We start from the raw sequence: 25,890 nt of genomic DNA, 5'->3' as shown, positions 1-25,890 counted from the left end.
TTAGATAGTCCCTCACCGTTTCACTCGGTTTCAGAGCATTCTATGCCTATTAAACACGATCCTGGGTACCTCCACCCCCAAATGATGCCATTTCAGAAACCTGCACAAGAACCTGCAGCCGTCTGTTTGCAGTTTCTGTCTCAAGGTTTGCATAGTCCCTGCCCACCTGGCAACCCATCTCTTTCTACTCCGCCTCATGTAACACTCACCTTTTGTGATGCCAGCATTCCGGAACAGGGAGAATGTAGCCGCTTGCATTGTCTTCTGATATTCCTCTTTCATCTGGGCGCCTTCGTAAATTCACTCTGGTTATCTGCTCCGATTTCAGAGCGCTCTCGTCTCAGTGTGCCAGAACGCAGAATAACTGATGAACGAACGCTCAACACCTGTTGAATATGGCCGGTGTCAGTAAACATAATTAAATTGTTGCCAGCTGTCACCAACGCTCTGGATAACGATAAACAGCCTAACGACCTCTGACCATTTTACTTGCCCTAGCAGAGTGAGGTGTTCCCTCGTTTATGTCTGGAAGTACCTAGCAAGCTAACTTACTTTAGCCAGTTAGCTTGGATGTTTGACTGCCGTTGTGAGGCCCGAACGCTCAGATCAACCCTACTCCTCGGCCAGGGCGTCCAGTGTGGCTCTAAATTCACAAACGGACAATCTGACAACGCTCTGAATTTACGAGCGCCCTTTGGCACTCCAGAGTGAATTTACGAATCATAGATTGTGATACATTTTTCTATTCTGGATGGATTACTCTTTATTCTTGTATCTTCCATTTTTAACGATGTTGATTGTGGAATAATAGCCTCATTGTGATGTTTTGCTTGCCTTTCACAGCAAACTCTTAACGAACCCCGTTAGGTCCCGCACTTTTATATATGTAAGTGCATACATCTGGGTCGTGTTCATTAGGGAACTCCGTAGCAAACCGTTTTGCAACAGAACACAATAAGTATTTAATTTAGGTGGAATTTGGACCTACTGAATGTGAATCTAGCTTAAGAGTTTAACTAGGCAGAGTTGTTTTGGAATAACCTGAGGTTTTTATGGTGCGGGTATAGCTGTCTGTTTTCTTACTGCAACGCCACTTTAAACCAGAAATACTCGGAGGAATCACATAGTAAATAACTGACAGCTGAGCTCAGCTGCCGCTTCTCTGGTTTGTAATGGAACAGTTTAAAAGGTCGTATTCATTAGGCCACGGTGTAGCAAAACATTTTGCAATAGAAAACGAAAACAATTTCTTATTGGACAAGTTCAGAGCCCCTCCCTGTTTGTTTTTTCCTTCGGTTTTGTGCCTAGTGAATACGACCCAGATGGAGCAACTGTTCATAAAGAACATATAAAGTGGATGGAAAAGGGAGAGAGACTAACTTAGTGCCTAAATAAAGGTCCTTATGACTGCGTCCCGGTTGTCCACCTTTCTACCAAAGTGTGCACTTGCACACTCCCGTCCTGGATTTAAATACATTGGGTTGATGTAAACATTGGCTGATGGGAGTTTCCACCATTGTTAAATCCATGACAGGAAGTGGGAGAAGGGTGGAGAATTGGGACTTAGACTACATACTCAGATTAGTCTGGGCCGAACTCTCTCAAACCGCCAGTGAAGTGAAGTGCTCTTTTTCATGGTTAAGAATGCTGAGTACACACTAGTGTGTGTGTGTGGTTGTGTATCCATACTGTGTGGTACTACACAGAAATGCTTTGGCCGTACCTCAGGAATGGCTACATGGCTCTTCTCACGTTCGTCTCCATTACTGCCAGTAACTGGAGCTAAATTCTTAAGATTCACATTGCTTTTGACAAGTTTACTTACACATAATATGGACCAATAGATTATTTTCACCACAGCCCTTGTGAGTGTCAGGACTGGTAGTTGTCCCTTTTATCAAAGTTGACTGCCAAACAAACACGTGATATGTGAGATTTTTTTGTTGTTGATTTTCTTTTTTTACAAATGTATTCCCCCCCCCCTTTTCAATCTGCCATGTCTAGACTCGTGAGTGCCAGGAAACACTGGTTTCTGTACTCATTGAGTGAATGGTCAGTGGACTAGTTTGAATCAGTCAGTGAAGTCCACCCGTAGTAGCTGACTGTACTGTATACCTATGAATCACGTGACACACACACAGCAGGAAGTTTGAGGCCAGCAGCAGGTCCAAGTCCACTCACCCTTCAGCCAGTTGCTCTAGGGAATTTCCATGGTAACGGAATTATACTCAGATGTTTCACTTTAAAATGTATACCAAACAAAAAGTTAGGTTAAACATTAATTTCCACTGAAAAGTTTACAAAAGCATATTTTACAGGAAGAACTGTGTAGATACGTTTGGTAACAGAAAAAAACAGATTTTACTGTAAATCTGTTACTGAACTTTGCATCTGCCCAGTTTATCCAGTCGTTTTATTTATTTCTCTCAAATGTTTAAAGTAGTTGTGCATAGTTGTATGGTTTGTTAAACCTTGAAATTATTGGATTTTGCTTGACATACATTTTAAAGTTACTGTAGGATTGTGCTCTGTCAAGTCGGCACAATCATTACATTGCATATGTAGCCTGGTCAGTTGGGAAGCTTCATGTTTTATATAGTTAACATTAAGCAAGCATCAAGCACTAGACTTATATTGGCTATTGGAGAGTAACTCTGGTCCTAGCACTTATTCAGAGGAGTTTGACTGACTCATGTCCTTCAGCATCTGCTTGAAGCTGTTGTCTATGTTTCAATTCTAGAATGTTCTGCCCTAAGTGTTCACTTCCCTTCATGAATTTGAAAGGCTCTGACATGCTTATACCAATCCAATGTTTTCAATTGTGTGATGAGGACGAGTGTACACTACCAATATAATTGGGATGCAGAGAGTAGGCTACATGACTGTGCACTTCATTGATTTCCTGTTGTTTACCAGTGGCCTACTACACCTGCTTACAGAGCAACACTAACCTAACCAACCCACCAATCCCCTTGCTTCTTACTGCTGATGCAGTATTTGTTTTTAAGCAATTAAGTTTGGCGTAGCCTATATTTCTCCTATTGCTTTTTGTTACTGACAGAACCTTTGCCAGTGCTAAACTAGCCTGGGTACCAGTCTGTTTCTGCAGTCTTGCCTACTCCTTATGGATTTGTCATGCCTGGTCTGGCTTGACTATGACAGCAGTGGCGTTGGCAAGAGCACTAACAGATCAGGGACCAGGCTATGCCAACACTCATTAACCTGTGAAATGAAAGGGTTCATATTGAAACAAAAACGATTGAATTCTTTGAATTGTTTAAGAAAAGAATGAGATAAAATGTACAAAATAATGCACTATGAAGATGGTAAATACTTAGCAATCATTTCCAAGCCCAGAGAGAGCTGTGTTTATAAAGAAATCTAAAATGTTTTTTTTGCTAATTGAATGTATTTCTAATGGATTACAACTGTGTGAAATACTTCTTTACCTAGTTCTTTTTCTTACGGAGCGTCTACATAAAAAAAAAAATGCAATAATGACATTAAATAAGTTCTTTCCCAAAATACTTACTGTGTTAGTATCTTATTAAGGTAATAGAACAGCGTGTGATATCATCACTCTGATAAGATGGACTCGTTCAAGACAACTCAGAATTTGGACATTTCTGACTTAGCAAGTATCAGAATCAACCAATGATAAGCTCTACACAAAAACAATGTATGCAAATTTGAAAGTAGCATATTACTATTGAAGTGAACATCAACTGTCACCAGGACCATGGCATCTTCACACCAGCAGGTGGTGCAGTCTGCATGCTGAAGAGGATAGGAGAGAGTAGCCCACCAAAAACCTAAACTACTAATATCTGGAAGTGTTATTTTTTTTTTACGCACTGGTTTGCCTTTTCTCATCTCACAATAGGCCATGTCAGTTGGTATAGGGAGTTTAAGGTATTTTTATGCACAATGTTGAAAATGCATGAATAGACCCCATAATCACCTCAACACTACTTTGTAATGATGTACTTTCTCTCAGAGCGTTGCCACTATACTGTTGAACATACAGTATGTGTCTGTTCTGAGTTCCCCTGCTCACAGTAAGGTCCACAGTAGGACTATCATTGGCAATGCTGATTTGATGACAACATATTTTGGAGTGTCATGGGAAGGTAGTGTATATTTAGGCTGGAAAAGGCTGCCAGTTGCAATGCCAGGTGCAGTTTCCCCTTGGACTGTAAGGGGAACTTATCTTGACTAACTTTACTCAACTGTAAGAGGAACTTCCATATCTTAGAACAGTAAACTCTGTGTATGTGTCCTTCCGTGTGTCTGTTAAAAAGATTGGTCACTCATCCTGTGTCCTGAGGTAAGACTGGGACAGACAGTCTGCTGTAGTGTACTGTAGGTGAGTGGAGAGGAATTGACAGTGTGCCTCAGGGACTTGTCACTACCAAAGCACGCTGTGACTACATATCTAGCTTGGCGAGTGCTTCTTAGCAACCGCTACTAAACAAACCAGCGGGCCTACAGCCTGAAATGCACTGGCTGAGCTCTTTACAGCCCTGCACTAGGGCCTCTGAAATACACTGGCCGAGCTCTTTACACGCTTCTACTTGTTTGGGTTTAGTGAGAATATGATTGGTAAAAGCTTTCCTATGGCCTGATGCTGTCTACAATCTACAGAACTGTACATGTATACACTACCTTGTATTTTTCTGAATGTTTGTTAAAGATGAAAGATAATTCCATAGGTACAAACCAAGTGTTAACTGACAAGCCTTTTAGCTACAACAATCAGATTTACACTGAACAAAAATATAAATGCAACAATTAAGATTTTACTGAGTTACAGTTCATATAAGGATATCAGTCAATTTAAATAAATTAGGCCCTAATCTATGGATTTCACATGATTGGAAATCAACGTTCCCTCAACAACAAAAATGTCACAGATTTCAGGTCTGCTGAGCGCAAACTTAAAAGTTGTGAAATTTTGGTGCAACTTCCGGCGTGCGTTTACTGTGAACACAGGCGGTAGCCGCTTTAAGTTAGTTTTAATAGTGTTCAAGTAGGCTACTGTGGCTAGTTGAACATAAAAATGCATCCCATAACATTTTAACATGGAAATAGCTGTTCTATCATTCAGCCTACAGTAGCAGCCAATGTGTGGCGTTCAAAGTAGGCCTACATTCCATGAGACTTCTGGGGGAAAAAAACATGCCGGGCTTAACAACATGTTTATCCACTTGTCCGTCAGACAAGGAGGTGACTGAAAATGTTGTTTTGATGCAAGAAACCACTTTACAAAATGAAATGCATCATTATTCCCATACCATTATTACAGAGACTCATACAAATTATGCTACCCTCTGCCTATTGGCTATTAAGCTTATTCAAACCTGTCTCAAAATACAACACTGCCCTTTTAAGACAAAAAAAAGCCCTTTACTTGACTTGTCTAGAAATTCACATGTTTTGTGCTCTTGTAGGAAGCAATCACTCCCCATTGCTGACTACAAATGATCTATAACTGCCCATACAGTGAAAAGTCCAGTTCAAAGTGAATGGCAGAGATCCATATATGGCAATGGTCTATTTGCTTATAGGCCTACTGCAGCTCTGATTGGTTATGGCGCACTGGTCTGTGTAGAGTATGGGCCTGAGTCATGCATGTCAATGGCAATCCAAGATGGCGTAGCAGTAGGACGTGTGTATTTGTCTTTCTTATCCCGTGTCGTATATATCTTAATCTCACTTTCTATTTACGAACTAAATATACTTTCCTGCAACCCGCCTCACCAAATGTGGTACGGATCTGCTGTTTTTATTCCATATAACTGGAACTTCCATCAGGAGCTAGCCAGCTAACTAGCTACTAGTCTTTGTTAGCCACGGCTAGCCGTCGTCACCTTTTTCTCGGTCGCCAGCCTTAGCTCGGACAACACCTGCCAGTCTGCACAGCGCGATATCAACCCAGAGCTTATTGGACTGCTTCTCTCTACCAAACACCGGATTCCTGCAGCTCTGGATCATTACACCGGATCATCACAGCTAGCTAGCTGCAAACGAGTGGCTGTCAGCTAACGCCTCTGTCACGAAGCAAGCACCAGCTAGCCTCGAGCTAGGCCCATATACAAGCTAATTCTAGGTCTACAATACCTTTTCCAATTGGCCATCACGACTGGACTGCCGACGTGATCGCCCGATGTGGTCTCAATAGGCTATTCTGTTACCATATCGCCGAAAAACCATCACTGGCCATGGCCCGCTAGCTTTTTTGAACGCTGTGTCCCCTGCTCGCCTAGCGTTGTAGTGACTACCGAACGGCACCCTGACTCACCTATTGCTGCTCCTTTGACCCTATGATCACTCGGCTACACAGCTGATGCCCCCTGGACTGTTTCAATAACACGGTACCTCATTTTGTTTACCTGTCGGCCCCAGCCTCGAACTCAGGTCCTGTATGTACTACCTTACTGACCCACTCTGCCCATTCATCGCCATTTCCCCATTGTTGTCTTAGCGCTCCTGATCAACACCTGTGATTGCTTTATGCCTCTCTCGAATGTCAATATGCCTTGTCTACTGCGGTCTTGGCTAGTTATTGTTTTATTTCACTGTATAGCCCTCAGTCCTGCTTAAAATGCCTTAGACAGCTCTTTCGTCCCACCCCACACACATGCGGAGACCTCACCTAGCTTAACTGGTGCCTCCAGAGACTAAACCTCTCATCGTCACTCAACGCCTAGGTTTACCTCCACTGTACTCTCATCCTACCATACCATTGTCTGTACATTATGCCCTGAATCTATTCTACCACGCCCAGAAATATCCTCCTTTTATTCTCTGTCCCCAACGCACTAGACGACCAGTTCTAATAGCCTTTAGCCTTAACCTTACCCTACTCCTCCTCTGTTCCTCTGGTGATGTAGAGGTTAACCCAGGCCCTGTAGCCCCCAGTTTCACTCCTATTCCCCAGGCGCTATCATTAGTTGACTTTTGTAACTGTAAAAGCCTTGGTTTCATGCATGTTAACATCAGAAGCCTCCTCCCTAAGTTTGTTTTATTCACTGCTTTAGCACACTCCGCCAACCCTGATGTCCTAGCCGTGTCTGAATCCGGGCTTAGGAAGGCCACCAAAAATTCTGAAATTTCCATCACCAACTACAGCATTTTCCGCCAAGATGGAACTGCCAAAGGGACTGGAGTTAGCTTGCAGAGTTCTGTCGTGCTATTCTGGTCTGTGCCCAAACAGTTCAAGCTTTTGCTTTTAAAAATCCACCTTTCCAGAAATAAGCCTCTCACTGTTGCTACATGTTATAGACCCCCCCTGCGTCTAATGGGTCCGCGGTCAAACGACCACCCCTCATCTCTGTCAAACGCTCCCTAAAACACTTCAGCGAGCAGGCCTTCTAATCTACCTGGCCCGGGTATCCTGGAAGGATATTGACCTCATTCTGTCAGTAGAGGATGCCTGGTTACGCTTTAAAAAGTACTTTCCTCACCATCTTAAATAAGCATGCCCCATTCAAAAAATGTAGAACTAAGAACAGATATAGCCCTTGGTTCATTCCAGACTTGACTGCCCTTGACCAGCACAAAAACATCCTGTGGCGTACTGCATTAGCATCGAATAGCCCCGGCGATATGCAACTTTTCAGGGAAGTTAGGAACCAATATACACAAGCAGTTAGGAAAGCAAAGGCTAGCTTTTTCAAACAGAAATTTGCATCCTGTAGCAGAAACTCCAAAAAGTTCTGGGACCCTGTAAAGTCCATGGAGAATAAGAACACCTCCTCACAGCTGCCCACTGCACTGAGGCTAGGAAACACTATCACCACCGATAAATCTACGATAATCTAGAATTTCAATAAGCATTTTCCTACAGCTGGCCATGCTTTCCACCTGGCTACCCCTACCCCGGTCAACAGCTCCGCACCCCCCCACAGAAACTTGCCCAAGACTCCCCCATTTCTCCTTCACCCAAATCCAGATAGCTGATGTTCTGAAAGAGCTGCAAAATCTGGATCCCTACAAATCAGCTGGGCTAGACAATCTGAACCCTCTCTTTCTAAAACTATCCGCTGCAATTGTTGCAACCCCTATTATTAGCCTGTTCAACCTCTCTTTCGTATCGTCTGAGATCCCTAAAGTTTGGAAAGCTGCCGCGGTCATCCTCCTCTTCAAAGGGGGAGACACTCTAGACCCAAACTGTTACAGACCTATATCTATCCTACCCTGCCATTCTAAAGTCTTCGAAAGCCAAGTTAACAAACAGATCACCGACCATTTCGAATCCCACCGTACCTTCTCCGCTATGCAATCTGGATTCCGAGCGTGTCATGGGTGCACCTCAGCCATGCTCAAGGTCCTAAACCGATATCATAACCGCCATCGATAAAAGACAGTACTGTGCAGCCGTCTTCATCGACCTGGCCAAGGCTTTCGACTCTGTCAATCACTGCATTCTTACTTACTTACTTTATTGTCCCCATGGGGAAATGTTTTGCAGTGTCATGTACACATTTAAAGTGGCGTTTAAATACCAAACAAAATTGACAATACAACAGTTACATACCAATAAATAAAAATGTAAAGAAATAAAACATAAAAAAAAAAGAAAGTCTAGCCTGCTGGCCTTATGGAGTAAATAGGAACATTAGCCTGAGCTATTTAGGAGGGATATCACACCTGGCACAAATGATTGTCTAGTTCTGTTTTACCTGCGGATGGGTGCCCTATACCTGCGCCCAGAGGGGAGTAGTTCAAAGTCCAGGTACAGAGGGTGGCTTGGGTAAAATTATTTTGTGAGCCTTACGGAGGGCCCTGACCTTAGATATCATCCAGGCCTGACAGTTTGACTCCAAGTACCCTGCTTGCTGTGGTAATAATCCTTCTCAACATATTTCTCTGGCTGTCAGTGGCATTGCCAAACCAACAAACAATACAAAAAGTTAAAATACTCTCAATAGAAGATTTGTAAAACAGAGTCAATATAGTACAGTCTACATTAAACGATCCCAGCTTTTTGAGAAAGTACAGTCTCTGTTGGCTCTTTTTGTAGATCAGGTCTGTACATTTACTCCACTGAAGCTTATTGTCCAAAAGGACACCCAGATATTTGTATTCCTCTACAATTTCTATATTCTGACCTCTGATAGATGTTGCAGAGGTAGGTGTTGTACGCCTCCTGAAGTCTATGCACATCTCTTTGGTCTTGTTGGTATTGAGGACCAAGTGTGGTTCCTCACACCACTCTACAAAGTCATCTAGGACCGGGCCATGATGTTCCTCGTCATCATGCAACAGGCTGACCAAGGCAATGTCAACAGCGAACGTAACGAGGTGTCTGTCAGTATGGGAACTAGTACAGATATTAGTGTACAGGAGTGGGGACAAAACATCCCTGAGGAGAGCCTGTGTTGGTATTGCGTATATCCGACACGTAGGGACCTATTTTGACTCGCTGTGAGCGTTGGCTCAAGAAGTCCAACAGCCACAAAACCAGCCCCGCATCTTTGTTTTTTCACATTGTTTGTAATTAATTTTGTACATAATGTTGCTGCTACTGTCTCTTATGACAAAGAGCTTCTGGACATCAGAACAGCGATTAACTCACCTCGAACTGGACAAAGATATTTTTCTTTAATGAGTCCAATGCGAAGGATATACTGCTTTCTCGAGACCAGGTCCCTGTCATTCGTGTGAAGAAAAGACGGAGAAAAAAGGGGAGGAGGTCGTGGTGCCTCGTGAGAATTCGTAGGCAAGTGAGTAAACCTCCACTACCATCCGTACTATTGGCCAACATACAACCATTGGAAAATAAACTGTACTATCTACAATTAAGATTATCCTACCAACTGGACATTTAAAAACTGTAATATCTTAAGTTATAATATAGAGCTGGCTGGGTTTTCCATGCATCGGCAGGACAGAGCAGCTACGTTTGATAAGACGAGGGGCGGTGGTGTGTGTCCATTTGTCAATAACAGCTATTGCGCAATGTCTAATATTACAGAAGTTTCGAGTTATTGCTCGCCCGAGGTAGAGTACCTCATGATAAGCTGTAGACCACACTATCTACCAAGAGAGTACTCATCTATATTATTCGTAGCCGTCTATTTACCACCACAAAGCGATGCATTCGTTTTACCTAATGTCTACCAGCATGTCACCTGCAACCAGAGGAAAAAGCTCTAGACCACCTTTACTCCACACACAGAGACGCATACAAATCTCTCCCTCGCCCTCCATTTAGCAAATCTGACCAGAATTCTATCCTCCTGATTCCTGGTTACAAGCAAAAACTAAAGCAGGAATTACCAGTGATTCGCTCAATACGGAAGTGGTCAGATGACGCAAGTTCTAATCTACAGGACTGTTTTGCTAGCAACAACTGGAATATGTTCCAGGATTCATCCAATGACATTGAGGAGTACACCACATCTGTCATTGGCTTCATCGATGACGTCGTCCCAACAATGACCGTACGTACATATCCCAACCAGAAGCCATGGATTACAGGCAACACCTGCACCGAGCTAAAGGCTAGAGCTGCCACTTTCAAGGAGAGGGACACTAATACTGATGCTTATAAGAAATCCCGCTACACCCATAGACAAACCATCAAACAGGAAAAGCGTCAACACAGGACTATGATTGAATCCTACTACACAGGGTCTGACGCTCGTCGGCTGTGGCAGGGCTTGCAAACTATTACGGACTACAAAGGGAAACCCAGCCACGAGCTGCCCAGTGACGCGAGCCTACCAGACGAGCTAAATGCCTTTTATGCTCGCATTGAGGCAAGCAACACTGAAGCGTGCATGAGAGCACCAGCTGTTCCAGACGACTGTGTGATCACGCTCTCCGTAGCTGATTGTGAGCAAGACCTTTATTAAACAGGTCAACATTCACAAAGCTGCGAGGCCAGACGGATGACCAGAACGAGTATTCAAAGCAGGTGCGGACCAACTGGCAAGTGTATTCACTGACATTTTCAACTTCTCCCTGAACGAGTCTGTAATACCTACATGTTTCAAGCAGACCACCATAGTCCCTGTGCCAAATAAAGCAAAGGTAACCTGCCTAAATGATTACCGCCCCGTAGCACTCACGTCGGTAGCCATGAAGTGCTTTGAAAGGCTTGTCATGGCTCACATCATCCCGGAATCCCTAGACCTGCTCCAATTCGCATACTGCCCTAACAGATCCACAGATGACGCAATCTCAATCGCACTCCACACTGCCCTTTCCCACCTGGACAAAAGGAACACCTATGTGAGAATGCTGTTCATTGACTACAGCTTAGCATTCAACACCATAGTGCCCACAAAGCTCATCACTAAGCTAACGACACTGGGACTAAACACCTTCCTCTGAAACTGGATCCTGAAATTCCTGACGGGCTGCCCCAAGGTGGTAAGGGTAGGCAACAACACATCTGCCACGCTGATCCTCAACACTGGGGCCCCTCAGGGGTGCGTGCTTAGTCCCCTCCTGTTCTCCCTGTTCACCCACGACTGCGTGGCCAAGCACGACTCCACACCATCATTAAGTTTGCTGACGACACAACAGTGGTAGGCCTGATTACCGACAATGATGAGACAGCCTATAGGAAGGAGGTCAGAGACCTGGAAGAGTGGTGCCAGGACAACAACCTCTCCCTCAATGTGAGCAAGACAAATGAGCTGATCGTGGACTACAGGAAAAGGCAGGCTGAACAGGCCCCCATTAACTCCGACGAGGCTGTAGTGGAGCAGGTCAAGAGGTTCAAGTTCCTTGGTGTCCCATCACCAACGAACTATCATGATCCAAACACACCAAGACAGTCGTGACAACACCTTTTTCCCCTCAGGAGACTGCAAAGATTTGGCATGGGTCCCCAGATCCTCAAAAAGTTCTAAAGCTGCATCATAGAGAGCATCCTGACCTGTTGCATCACTGCCTGGTATGGCAACTGTTCGGCATCTGACCATAAGACGCTACAGAGGGTAGTGTGTATGGCCCAGGACATCACTGGGGCCCAGCTTCCTGCCATCCAGGACCTACAGTACCCATCAAAAGTTCAGACACACCTACTCATTCAAGGGTTTTTCTTTATTTTTTCACAATTTTATACATTGTAGAATAATAGTGTAGAGATCAAAATGATGAAATAACACATGTAGTAACCAAAAGTGTTAAACAAATCAAACTATATTTTATATTTGAGATTCTTCAAAGTGCCACCCTTTGCCTTAATGACAGCTTTGCAAAGCCTTGGCATTCTCTCAACCAGCTTCATGAGGTAGTCACCTGGAATGCATTTCAATTAACAGGTGTGCCTTGTTAAAAGTATATTTTTGGAATTCTTTCTTCCTTAATGCTTTTGAGCCAATCAGTTGTGTTTTGGACAAGGTATGGTATGTATACAGAAGATAGCCCTAATTGATAAAAGACCAAGTCCATGTTATGGTAAGAACGGCTCAAATAAGCTAAAAGAAACGACAGTCCATCATAACTTTAAGACCTGACGGTCAGTCAATCTGGAAAATGTCAAGAACTGCTAAGGTTTCTTCAAGTGCAGTCACAAAAACCGTCAAGTGCTATGATGAAACTGGCTTTCATGAGGACCGCCACAGGAAAGGAAGACCCACAGTTATGTCTGCTGCGAATTATAAGTTAGAGTTAATTGCACCTCAGATTGCATCCCAAATAAATGCGTCAAATAACAGACACATCTCAACATCAACTGTTCAGAGGAGAGTGTGAATCATGCCTTCATGGTTGAATTACTGCAAAGAAACCACTACTTAAGGACACCAATAATAATGAGACTTGCTTGTGCCAATAAATGGACATTAGACTCGTGGAAATCAGTCCTTTGGGCTAATGAGTCCAAATTTTGGGATTTTTGGTTCCAACCGCCGTGTCTTTGTGAGATGCAGAGTAGATGAACGGAGGATCTCCACATGTGTGGTTCCCACCGTGAAGCATGGAGGAGGAGGAGGTGTGATGGTGTGGGGGTGCTTATTTATAATTCTAGGCACACTTAACCAGCATGGCTACCACATCATTCTGCAGCAATATGCCATTCCATCTGATTTGAGCTTAGTGGGACTATCTTTTGTTTTTCAACAGGACAATGACCCAACACACCTTCAGGCTGTGTAAGGGCTATTTGACCAAGAAGGAGAGTGATGGAGTGCTGCATCTCAACCCAATTGAGATGGTTTGGGATGAGTTAGACCGTGGAGTGAAGGAAAAGCGGCAAACAAGTGCTCAGCATATGTGGGAACTCCTAACACTTTTTTTAGTTGCTACATGATTCCGTATGTGTCCTTTCATAGTTTTGAAGTCTAGAAGAACCCTTGAATGAGTAGGTGTGTCCAAACTTTTGACTGGTGCTGTATATACCAGGTGGTGTCAGAGGAAGGTCCAAAAAAATTGGCAAAGACTCCAGTCACCCAAGTCATAGACTGTTCTCTCTGTTACCTCACGGCAAGCGGTACTGGAGCACCAAGTCTAGGACCAAAAGGCTGCTTAACAGCTTCTACCCCCAAGCCATAAGACTACTGGACAATTAATCAAATGGCCACCCGGACTGTCTACGTTGACCCCCCCCCCACCCCCCGTTTTTACATTGCTGCTACTCGCTGTTTATTATCTGTTGTCACTTTACCCCTACCTACAGGTACAAATTACCTTGACTAACCTTTTACCCCCGCACATTGACTCGGTACGGTACCCCCTGTATATACATTTACATTTAAGTCATTTAGCAGACGCTCCTATCCAGAGCGACTTACAAATTGGTGCATTCACCTTATAATATCCAGTGGAACAACCACTTTACAATAGTGCATCTAAATCTTTTAAGGGGGGGGTTAGAAGGATTACTTTATCCTATCCCAGGTATTCCTTAAAGAGGTGGGGTTTCAGGTGTCTCCGGAAGGTGGTGATTGACTACGCTGTCCTGGCGTCGTGAGGGAGCTTGTTCCACCATTGGGGTGCCAGAGCAGCGAACAGTTTTGACTGGGCTGAGCGGGAACTGTGCTTCCTCAGAGGTAGGGAGGCGAGCAGGCCAGAGGTGGATGAACGCAGTGCCCTTGTTTGGGTGTAGGGCCTGATCAGAGCCTGAAGGTACGGAGGTGCCGTTCCCCTCACAGCTCCGTAGGCAAGCACCATGGTCTTGTAGCGGATGCGAGCTTCGACTGGAAGCCAGTGGAGAGAGCGGAGGAGCGGGGTGACATGAGAGAACTTGGGAAGGTTGAACACCAGACGGGCTGCGGCGTTCTGGATGAGTTGTAGGGGTTTAATGGCACAGGCAGGGAGCCCAGCCAACAACGAGTTGCAGTAATCCAGACGGGAGATGACAAGTGCCTGGATTAGGACCTGCGCCGCTTCCTGTGTGAGGCAGGGTCGTACTCTGCGAATGTTGTAGAGCATGAACCTACAGGATCGGGTCACCGCCTTGATGTTAGTGGAGAACGACAGGGTGTTGTCCAGGGTCACGCCGAGGCTCTTAGCACTCTGGGAGGAGGACACAAGGGAGTTGTCAACCGTGATGGCGAGATCATGGAACGGGCAGTCCTTCCCCGGGAGGAAGAGCAGCTCCGTCTTGCCGAGGTTCAGCTTGAGGTGGTGATCCGTCATCCACACTGATATGTCTGCCAGACATGCAGAGATGCGATTCGCCACCTGGTTGTCAGAAGGGGGAAAGGAGAAGATTAATTGTGTGTCATCTGCATAGCAATGATATGAGAGACCATGTGAGGATATGACAGAGCCAAGTGACTTGGTGTATAGCGAGAATAGGAGAGGGCCTAGAACAGAGCCCTGGGGGACACCAGTGGTGAGAGCACGTGGTGCGGAGACAGATTCTCGCCACGCCACCTGGTAGGAGCGACCTGTCAGGTAGGACGCAATCCAAGCGTGGGCCGCGCCGGAGATGCCCAGCTCGGAGAGGGTGGAGAGGAGGATCTGATGGTTCACAGTATCAAAGGCAGCAGATAGGTCTAGAAGAATGAGAGCAGAGGAGAGAGAGTTAGCTTTAGCAGTGCGGAGAGCCTCCGTGACACAGAGAAGAGCAGTCTCAGTTGAATGCTCAGTCTTGAAACCTGACTGATTAGGATCAAGAAGGTAATTCTGAGAGAGATAGCAAGAGAGCTGGCCAAGGACGGCACGTTCAAGAGTTTTGGAGAGAAAAGAAAGAAGGGATACTGGTCTGTAGTTGTTGACATTGGAGGGATCGAGTGTAGGTTTTTTCAGAAGGGGTGCAACTCTCGCTCTCTTGAAGACGGAAGGGACGTAGCCAGCGGTCAAGGATGAGTTGATGAGCGAGGTGAGGTAGGGGAGAAGGTCTCCGGAAATGGTCTGGAGAAGAGAGGAGGGGATAGGTTCAAGTGGGCAGGTTGTTGGGCGGCCAGCCGTCACAAGACGCGAGATTTCATCTGGAGAGAGGGGAGAAAGAGGTCAAAGCACAGGGTAGGGCAGTGTGAGCAGGACCAGCGGTGTCGTTTGACTTAGCAAACGAGGATCGGATGTCGTCAACCTTCTTTTCAAAATGGTTGACGAAGTCATCCGCAGAGAGTGAGGAGGGGGGGGGGGGGGAGGATTCAGGAGGGAGGAGAAGGTAGCAAAGAGCTTTCTAGGGTTAGAGGCAGATGCTTGGACTTTAGAGTGGTAGAAAGTGGCTTTAGCAGCAGAGACAGAAGAGGAAAATGTAGAGAGGAGGGAGTGAAAGGATGCCAGGTCCGCAGTGAGGCGAGTTTTCCTCCATTTCCGCTCGGCTGCCCGGAGCCCTGTTCTGTGAGCTCGCAATGAGTCGTCGAGCCACGGAGCAGGAGGGGAGGACCGAGCCGGCCTGGAGGATAGGGGACATAGAAAATCAAAGGATGCAGAAAGGGAGGAGAGGAGGGTTGAGGAGGCAGAATCAGGAGATAGGTTGGAGAAGGTTTGAGCAGAGGGAAGAGATGATAAGATGGAAGAGGAGAGAGTAGCGGGAGAGAGAGAGCGAAGGTTGGGATGGCGCAATACCATCCGAGTAGGGGCAGAGTGAGAAGTGTTGGAGGAGAGCGAGAGGGAAAAGGATACAAGGTAGTGGTCGGAGACTTGGAGGGGAGTTGCAATGAGATTAGTGGAAGAACAGCATCTAGTAAAGATGAGGTCGAGCGTATTGCCTGCCTTGTGAGTAGGGGGGGAAGGTGAGAGGGTGAGGTCAAAAGAGGAGAGGAGTGGAAAGAAGGAGGCAGAGAGGAATGAGTCAAAGGTAGACGTGGGGAGGTTAAAGTCACCCAGAACTGTGAGAGGTGAGCCATCCTCAGGAAAGGAACTTATCAAGACGTCAAGCTCATCGATGAACTCTCCAAGGGAACCTGGAGGGCGATAAATGATAAGGATGTTAAGCTTGAAAGGGCTGGTAACTGTGACAGCATGGATTTCAAATGAGGAGATAGACAGATGGGTCAGGGGAGAAAGAGAGAATGTCCACTTGGGAGAGATGAGGATTCCAGTGCCACCACCCCGCTGGCTCGATGCTCTAGGGGTATGCGAGAACACGTGGGCAGACGAGGAGAGAGCAGTAGGAGTAGCAGTGTTTTCTGTGGTAATCCATGTTTCCGTCAGCGCCAGGAAGTCTAGGGACTGGAGGGTAGCATAGGCTGAGATGAACTCAGCCTTGTTGGCCGCAGACCGGCAGTTCCAGAGGCTGCCGGAGACCTGGAACTCCACGTTGGTCGTGCGCGCTGGGACCACCAGGTTAGAGTGGCAGCGGCCACGCGGTGTGGAGCGTTTGTATGGCCTGTGCAGAGGGGAGAGAACAGGGATAGACAGACACATAGTAGACAAGCTACAGAAGTGGCTACGCTAATGCAAAGGAGATTGGAATGACAAGTGGACTACACGTCTCGAATGTTCAGAAAGTTAAGCTTACGTTGCAAAAATCTTATTGACTAAAATGACGAAAATGATACAGTACTGCTGGCTGGTGGAGTAGGCTAGCTAGCAGTGGCTGCGTTGTTGACTTTGAACGTGTAGCTGGCTAGGTAACCTTGATAGTTTCAGTACTACACCTTGTCATGATACAAAGCAACTTTGTAGCTAGCTAGCTAACATAACACTAATCAAGACGTTCCTTGTAGTGTATTTAGTTTCTACAATGCTGCTCGTAGGTAATAGTTGGCTGGGTTAGGAAAAATGGCGTCGCGGGGGACGTTAATAGCTGGCTAGCTAACCTCGATGGCTGGCTAGCTAACCTCGATAATTACTAAACTACACAATTATCAAGCTATGACAAAGACAACTAAGTAGCTAGCTAGCTAACACTGCACTAGTCAAATCGTTCCGTTGTAATATAGCCTCGTTATTGTTATTTTGTTACATTTATGATATTTTTTTTTACTTTAGTTTATTTAGTAAATATTTTCTTAACTCTTTCTTGAACTGCATTTCACGGTAAGGTGTATTCGGCGCATGTGACAAATTAAATTTGATTTGAATAGGCATTTTGTATGGACAATTTCTGGGATCTTTTATTTCATCTCATGATGCTTGGGACCAACACTTTTACTTGTTGCGTTTTATATTTTTGTTCAGTGTAGATTCTTGCACCTTGCAGCTCATTTTACCTTCCTCTTCACAGAACCATAAGCTCTGGAGGAAATGTGCTTCGAGGTTGTGGAATTTGTGTGTGTGTGCGTGTCTCTCCAATGTGAGAGCTGTGCTGAGACTTTCTTAAATAAAAGGTAAAAAAAAAAAATTTTAACTAGACAAGTCATTTAAGAACAAATTCTTATTTACAATGATGGCTTAACCCGGCCAAACCCGGACGACGCTGGGCCAATAGTGCGCTGCCCTATTGGACTCCCAATAATGGCCAGATGTGATCCAGCCTGGATTCAAACCAGGTACTGCAGTGACGCCTCTTGCACTGAAATGCAGTGTCTTAGACCACTGCGCCACTCGGGAGCCCTAGACTTCCTAAGCAAACATTGTTGTAACGTGTACAGAGCAAACAGCCATTTCCCACACAGCAGTAACACTGGCAAACTGGCAAATAACACTCACTATTCAACTGCAGAATGACAAATAGTGTTCACAATGGTTGTGTCCCAAATGGCACCCTATTCCCCATGTAGTGCACTACTTTTGAGCAGGGCCATACCTCTCTGGTCAAAAGAAGTGCACTATATAGGGTATGATTTTGGATGCAGACTTACATCTATCAGCACCAATGGAAAGTGGTCTAATAGGCCATGTTGATGTTTGAGTAAATTAGAAGAGTTGTTCGAATTTCAAAAATATTCGATAAAGACCTGTGCCTTCCTGTTCAATGAACTCGTCCAAAGTCAATTCCATGGAGGGAATATACGCTACAGTATGTTGCCAAGGCTGTCATAGAGCCTTGGTGAGTACTCTGGGATTATAAGAGATATGGCTGAACCGCTTATAAACATTTAATAAATCCTTCTAAGAATAGTGAAGTGTTACCTTTTTGTCTCTCATGTCATGAAACATGTCAAACTTGTTTTCTGGTAATTGCAGTTTAAATGTCTTTAAGTACGAATGCCCCTCCCTGGCTCTTTGGGTAAGGTGACTGGTGACATAATGGTTAAGGCCAATTACACACACACACAACACACACAACCGGCTCTCAAGTCAGCCACACCAGCTTTCGCCATATTGCAGACGTCATGACTTCTAATGCATTTCTTGTTGATGTTAAGAAAGCTGATCTTAAATCAGTTGTTAAAGGTAGAAGGTAACCAGAGTCCTTTATATGAGACAGAGGAGTAGGATATAGTTTCTTCTTGACACTGATCTAACGTCAGTTTTGTGTTTCTCCTCTTAATGGTTAAGGTTAGGATTTAGGTATGGTAAGCTGATCCTAGATCTGTGGCTACGGGCATTTCGGAATCCAGCAATGCAATCTGATTGGATATGCCACTATATTGACATCTTGCAGATGCCAAAAAGCCCCCGTTCCAGAATGGCTGCTTTATCAGAGAGTTGTCTGTCAATGGTCAAATGGCTCTCTATTCACTATATAGTGCCATTTCACACACAGTTATCATTGATGCAGGACCAGCAGGGGGTTTCCCTGGCACGCCTCCAGGGGTTCTGCCAGCCATTGTGAGAGGCTCTACATTGGACTAACAGTGAATTTAACAAGAGGCCTTTCAGTCCAATATGTATTTCTAGATGTGTAATGGACTAGAAGAAAATGGAAACAAGAAAAAAATGACAACATAACAGAATGATAGCATACAGTTGAAGTCGGAAGTTTACATACACTTAGGTTGGAGCCATTAAAACTCGTTTTTCAACCACTCCACAAATTTCTTGTTAACAAACTATAGTTTTGGCAAGACGGTTAGGACATCTACTTTGTGAGTAATTATCGAGGTTAGCTAGCCAGCCAGCTGTTTTCGTCCTCCTAACTCAGTCAACACTGCTAGCTAGCCAACTAGCCAACTTCTACCGACTAGCAGCACTGTAGAAACTATTACATTACAACGGAACGACTTGATTAGTGTAGTGCTAGCTAGCTACATAGCTGTCTTTGCTGTCTTTGTATCTAAGATAATTGTGTAGTTTAGAGTAATTATCGAGGTTAGCTAGCCAGCTATTTTCGTCCCCCGCGTCGCCATTTTTCCAAACCTAGCCAACTATTACCGACGAGCAGCATTGTAGAAACTAAATACATTACAAAGGAACGTCTTGATTAGTGCTATGTTAGCTAGCTACATAGTTGCTTTTGTATCATGATAAGGTGTAGTACTGAAACTATCGAGGTTACCTAGCCAGCTACACGTTCAAACAAAGTCAACAACGCAGCCACTGCTAGCTAGCCTACTTCACCAGCCAGCAGTACTGTATCATCTTCGTCATTTTAGTCAATAAAATTTTTGCAACATAAGCTTAACTTTCTGAACATTCGAGAAGTGTAGTCCACTTGTCATTCCAATCTCCTTTGCATTAGCGTAGCCTCTTCTGTAGCCTGTCAACTATGTGTCTGTCTATCCCTGTTCTCTCCCCTCTGCACAGGCCACACAAACGCTTCACACCGCGTGGCCGCTGCCACTCTAACCTGGTGGTCACAGCGCGCACGACCCACATGGAGTTCCAGGTCTCCGGCAGCCTCTGGAACTGCCGGTCTGCGGCCAACAAGGCTGAGTTCATCTCAGCCTATGCTACCCTCCAGCACCTCGACTTCTTGGCACTGACGGAAACATGGATTATCACAGATAACACTGCTACTCCTACTGCTCTCTCCTCGTCTGCCCACGTGTTCTCGCATACCCAGAGAGCATCTGGCCAGCGGGGTGGTGGCACTGGAATCCTCATCTCTCCCAAGTGGACATTCTCTCTTTCTCCCCTGACCCATCTGTCTATCTCCTCATTTGAATTCCATGCTGTCACAGTTACCAGCCCTTTCAAGCTTAACATCCTTATCATTTATCGCCCTCCAGGTTCCCTTGGAGAGTTCATCAATGAGCTTGACGTCTTGATAAGTTCCTTTCCTGAGGATGGCTCACCTCTCACAGTTCTGGGTGACTTTAACCTTCCCACGTCTACCTTTGACTCATTCCTCTCTGCCTCCTTCTTTCCACTCCTCTCCTCTTTTGACCTCACCCTCTCACCTTCCCCCCCTACTCACAAGGCAGGCAATACGCTTGACCTCATCTTTACTAGATGCTGTTCGTCCACTAATCTCATTGCAACTCCCCTCCAAGTCTCCGACCACTACCTTGTATCCTTTTCCCTCTCGCTCTCCTCCAACACTTCTCACTCTGCCCCTACTCGGATGGTATTGCGCCATCCCAACCTTCGCTCTCTCTCTCCCGCTACTCTCTCCTCTTCCATCTTATCATCTCTTCCCTCTGCTCAAACCTTCTCCAACCTATCTCCTGATTCTGCCTCCTCAACCCTCCTCTCCTCCCTTTCTGCATCCTTTGATTTTCTATGTCCCCTATCCTCCAGGCCGGCTCGGTCCTCCCCTCCTGCTCCGTGGCTCGACGACTCATTGCGAGCTCACAGAACAGGGCTCCGGGCAGCCGAGCGGAAATGGAGGAAAACTCGCCTCCCTGCGGACCTGGCATCCTTTCACTCCCTCCTCTCTACATTTTCCTCTTCTGTCGCTGCTGCGAAAGCCACTTTCTACCACTCTAAATTCCAAGCATCTGCCTCTAACCCTAGGAAGGTCTTTGCCACCTTCTCCTCCCTCCTGAATCCTCCTCCCCCTCCCCCCCCTCCTCCCTCTCTACGGATGACTTCGTCAACCATTTTGAAAAGAAGGTCGACGACATCCGATCCTCGTTTGCTAAGTCAAACGACACCGCTGGTCCTGCTCACACTGCCCTACCCTGTTCTTTGACCTCTTTCTCCCCTCTCTCTCCAGATGAAATTTTTTGTCATTTTTAGTCATTTAGCAGATGCTCTTATCCAGAGCGACTTACAGTAGTGAATGCATACATTTCATACATTTAAAAAAAAAAAAAATTCTGTGCTGGCCCCCCGTGGGAATCGAACCCACAACCCTGGCATTGCAAACACCATGCTCTACCAACTGAGCTACAGGGAAGGCTGCGTCTTGCGTCTCGCGTCTTGTGACGGCCGGCCGCCCAACAACCTGCCCGCTTGACCCTATCCCCTCCTCTCTTCTCCAGACCATTTCCGGAGACCTTCTCCCTTACCTCACCTCGCTCATCAACTCATCCTTGACCGCTGGCTACGTCCCTTCCGTCTTCAAGAGAGCGAGAGTTGCACCCCTTCTGAAAAAACCTACACTCGATCCCTCCGAAGTCAACAACTACAGACCAGTATCCCTTCTTTCTTTTCTCTCCAAAACTCTTGAACGTGCCGTCCTTGGCCAGCTCTCCTGCTATCTCTCTCAGAATGACCTTCTTGATCCAAATCAGTCAGGTTTCAAGACTGGTCATTCAACTGAGACTGCTCTTCTCTGTGTCACGGAGGCTCTCCGCACTGCTAAAGCTAACTCTCTCTCCTCTGCTCTCATCCTCCTAGACCTATCTGCTGCCTTTGATACGGTGAACCATCAGATCCTCCTCTCCACCCTCTCCGAGTTGGGCATCTCCGGCGCGGCCCAGGCTTGGATTGCGTCCTACCTGACAGGTCGCTCCTACCAGGTGGCGTGGCGAGAATCTGTCTCCGCACCACGTGCTCTCACCACTGGTGTCCCACAGGGCTCTGTTCTAGGCCCTCTCCTATTCTCGCTATACACCAAGTCACTTGGCTCTGTCATATCCTCACATGGTCTCTCCTATCATTGCTATGCAGACAACACACAATTAATCTTCTCCTTTCCCCCTTCTGATAACCAGGTGGCGAATCGCATCTCTGCATGTCTGGCAGACATATTAGTGTGGATGACGGATCACCACCTCAAGCTGAACCTCGGCAAGACGGAGCTGCTCTTCCTCCCGGGGAAGGACTGCCCGTTCCATGATCTCGCCATCACAGTTGACAACTCCATTGTGTCCTCCTCCCAGAGTGCTAAGAACCTTGGCGTGACCCTGGACAACACCCTGTCGTTCTCTACTAACATCAAGGCGGTGACCCGATCCTGTAGGTTCATGCTCTACAACATTCGCAGAGTACGACCCTGCCTCACACAGGAAGCGGCGCATGTCCTAATCCAGGCACATGTCATCTCCCGTCTGGATTACTGCAACTCGCTGTTGGCTGGGCTCCCTGCCTGTGCCATTAAACCCCTACAACTCATCCAGAACGCCGCAGCCCGTCTGGTGTTCAACCTTCCCAAGTTCTCTCACGTCACCCCGCTCCTCCGCTCTCTCCACTGGCTTCCTGTTGAAGCTCGCATCCGCTACAAGACCATGGTGCTTGCCTACGGAGCTGTGAGGGGAACGGCACCTCCGTACCTTCAGGCTCTGATCAGGCCCTACACCCAAACAAGGGCACTGCGTTCATCCACCTCTGGCCTGCTCGCCTCCCTACCTCTGAGGAAGCACAGTTCCCGCTCAGCCCAGTCAAAACTGTTCGCTGCTCTGGCACCCCAATGGTGGAACAAGCTCCCTCACGACGCCAGGACAGCGGAGTCAATCACCACCTTCCGGAGACACCTGAAACCCCACCTCTTTAAGGAATACCTGGGATAGGATAAAGTAATCCTTCTAACCCCCCCCCCCCCCTTAAAAGATTTAGATGCACTATTGTAAAGTGGTTGTTCCACTGGATATCATAAGGTGAATCCACCAATTTGTAAGTCGCTCTGGATAAGAGCGTCTGCTAAATGACTTAAATGTAAATGTTAGTGCATGACACAAGTCATTTTTCCAACAATTGTTTACAGACAAATTATTTCACTTATAATTCACTGTATCACAATTCCAGTGGGTCAGAAGTTTACATACACGAAGTTGACTGTGCCTTTAAACAGCTTGGAAAATTCCAGAAAATTATGTCATGGCTTCAGAAGCTTCTGATAGGCTAACTGACATAATTTGAGTCAATTGGAGTTGTACCTGTGGATGTATTTCAAGGCCTACCTTCAAACTCAGTGCCTCTTTGCTTGACATCATGGGAAAATCAAAAGAAATCAGCCAAGACCTCAGAAAAAAATGGTAGACCTCCACAAGTCTGGTTCATCCTTGCGAGCAATTTCCAAACGCCTGAAGGTATCACGTTCATCTGTACAAACAATAGTACGCAAGTATAAACACCATGGGACCACGCAGCCATCATACCACTCAGGAAGGAGACGTGTTCTGTCTTCTAGAGATGAACGTACTTTCATGCAAAAAGTGAAAATCAATCCCAGAACAACAGCAAAGGACCTTGTGAAGATGCTGGAGGAAACAGGTACAAAAATATCTGCATCCACAGTATATCGACATAACCTGAAAGGCCGCTCAGCAAGGAAGAAGCCCTGCTCCAAAACCGCCATTAAAAAAAAGCCAGACTACGTTTTACAACTGCACATGGGGACAAAGATCGTACTTTTTGGAGAAATGTCCTCTGGTCTGATGAAACAAAAATAGAACTGTTTGGCCATAATGACCATCGTTATGTTTGGAGGAAAAAGGGGGAGGCTTGCAAGCCAAAGAACACCATCCCAACCATGAAGCATGGGGGTGGCAGCATCATGTTGTGGGGGTGCTTTGCTGCAGGAGGGACTGGTGTACTTCACAAAATACTTGGCGTCATGAGGCAGGAAAATATGTGGATATATTGAAGCAACATCTCAAGACATCAGTCAGGAAGTTAAAGCTTGGTCGCAAATGGGTCTTCCAAATGGACAATGACCCCAAGCATACTTCCAAAGTTGTGGCATAATGGCTTAAGGACAGCAAAGTCAAGGTATTGGAGTGGCCATCACAAAGCCATGACCTCAATCCTGTAGAAAATTTGTGGGCAGAACTGAAAAAGCGTGTGCGAGCAAGGAGGCCTACAAGCATGACTCAGTTACACCAGCTTTGTCAGGAGGAATGGGCCAAAATTCACCCAACTTATTGTGGGAAGCTTGTGGAAAGCTACCCGAAACGTTTGACCCAAGTTGAACAATTTAAAGGCAATGTTATCAAATACTAATTGAGTGTATGTAAACTTCTGACCCATTGGGAATGTGATGAAATAAAAGCTGAAATAAATCATTCTCTCTACTAATATTCTGACATTTCACATTCTTAAAATAAAGTGGTGATCCTAACTGACCTAAGACAGGGAATTTTTACTAGGATTAAAGGTCAGGAATTGTGAAAAACGGAGTTTAAATGTATTTGGCTAAGGTGTATGTAAACTTCCGACTTCAAATGTACATAACACGCTATAAAGACGGTGGGTAGTTTTTCTGGGATCAAATCTTCAGCAGCAGACTAAATTAGGATTTGCCTGTACTGTGTGTTTGAGTCAGTATTTCACTACTGCAAATAGACAGGTTAGTTTCCCCTGCCCTGCAGTGCCCTACCTCGGCAGTGTCTTGTGTCATTGATAATACTGTTTGCTCACAACAAAATGATCAAGAGTCAAATTATACTCACGAAGACACCACAGAAACGCTGATTAGAAACATTTAGGATAGAAATCATTATTTAGATTGTCCATATCAAATCTCTCTCGTTGTCTGGGGCATAAATACTGTACTTCATGTCAATTGTGTTATGGTTTTCATGTCAATATATTATTCGGTATCGGACATAATGCTAGTATGTGCCATGAGCTGCAAACAGAGAAACAGCAGCATTTTAAAAGGGCAAGGCGGAGAAAAGGCTACTATGAACTGACTGAACTGAAGTCAATGATTGCATCCCAAATGGCACTCTATTCCCTATATTATAGTGTGCTATTTTTGACCCGAACCATATGGGCCCTGGTCATCAGTGGTGAACTTTATAGGGCGTGGGCTGCCTTTTGGGACGCACACAATGTTTTACTTTTAGGAGCTGGATATGAGTCACATGGTATTGCCAAAAATGAGGAAACAGAGCCAGAGGGCAGGGCAGCACAATAACATAGGCTTCAGGGCCCGTGGTCATACTCTTAGTATCAGTACAAGCCCAGGAGAGAAATTAAGTGCTTCAGGCTCTCCTTCATGCTGGGTTGAACTTAAAGATGAAAATTGGAGTCTTGGGTTCCAGTAGTGCATCAGAGGGACACACGCATGACTTGAACTGAGTTCCCCTTAGTCAGTTGGTTGGCAGTTAAGCGTTGTGCATCTGAAAGTACTTCACATGAGGCTCACACACCACAGAGCACTAGAGTGTAGTCTGTGTCAAGGGTAGAGTGCCTTCACAAAGTATTTACACCCCTTGACTTTTTCCAAATTTTGTTGTGTTACAGCCGGAATTAAAATGGATTCAATTTAGATTTTGTCACTGATCTACACACTTACCCCATAATGTCAAAGTGGATTTATGTTTTGAGAAATGTTTACAAATTAATTACAAATAAAAAGTCAGTCAATAAGTA

Source organism: Salmo salar, chromosome 01 (genome assembly GCF_965601325.2).
Source record: "Salmo salar chromosome 01, fSalSal1, whole genome shotgun sequence".
NCBI lineage: Eukaryota > Metazoa > Chordata > Actinopteri > Salmoniformes > Salmonidae > Salmo > Salmo salar.
The sequence above is the reverse complement of the archived record's forward strand: the minus strand, read 5'-3'. Positions refer to the sequence as shown.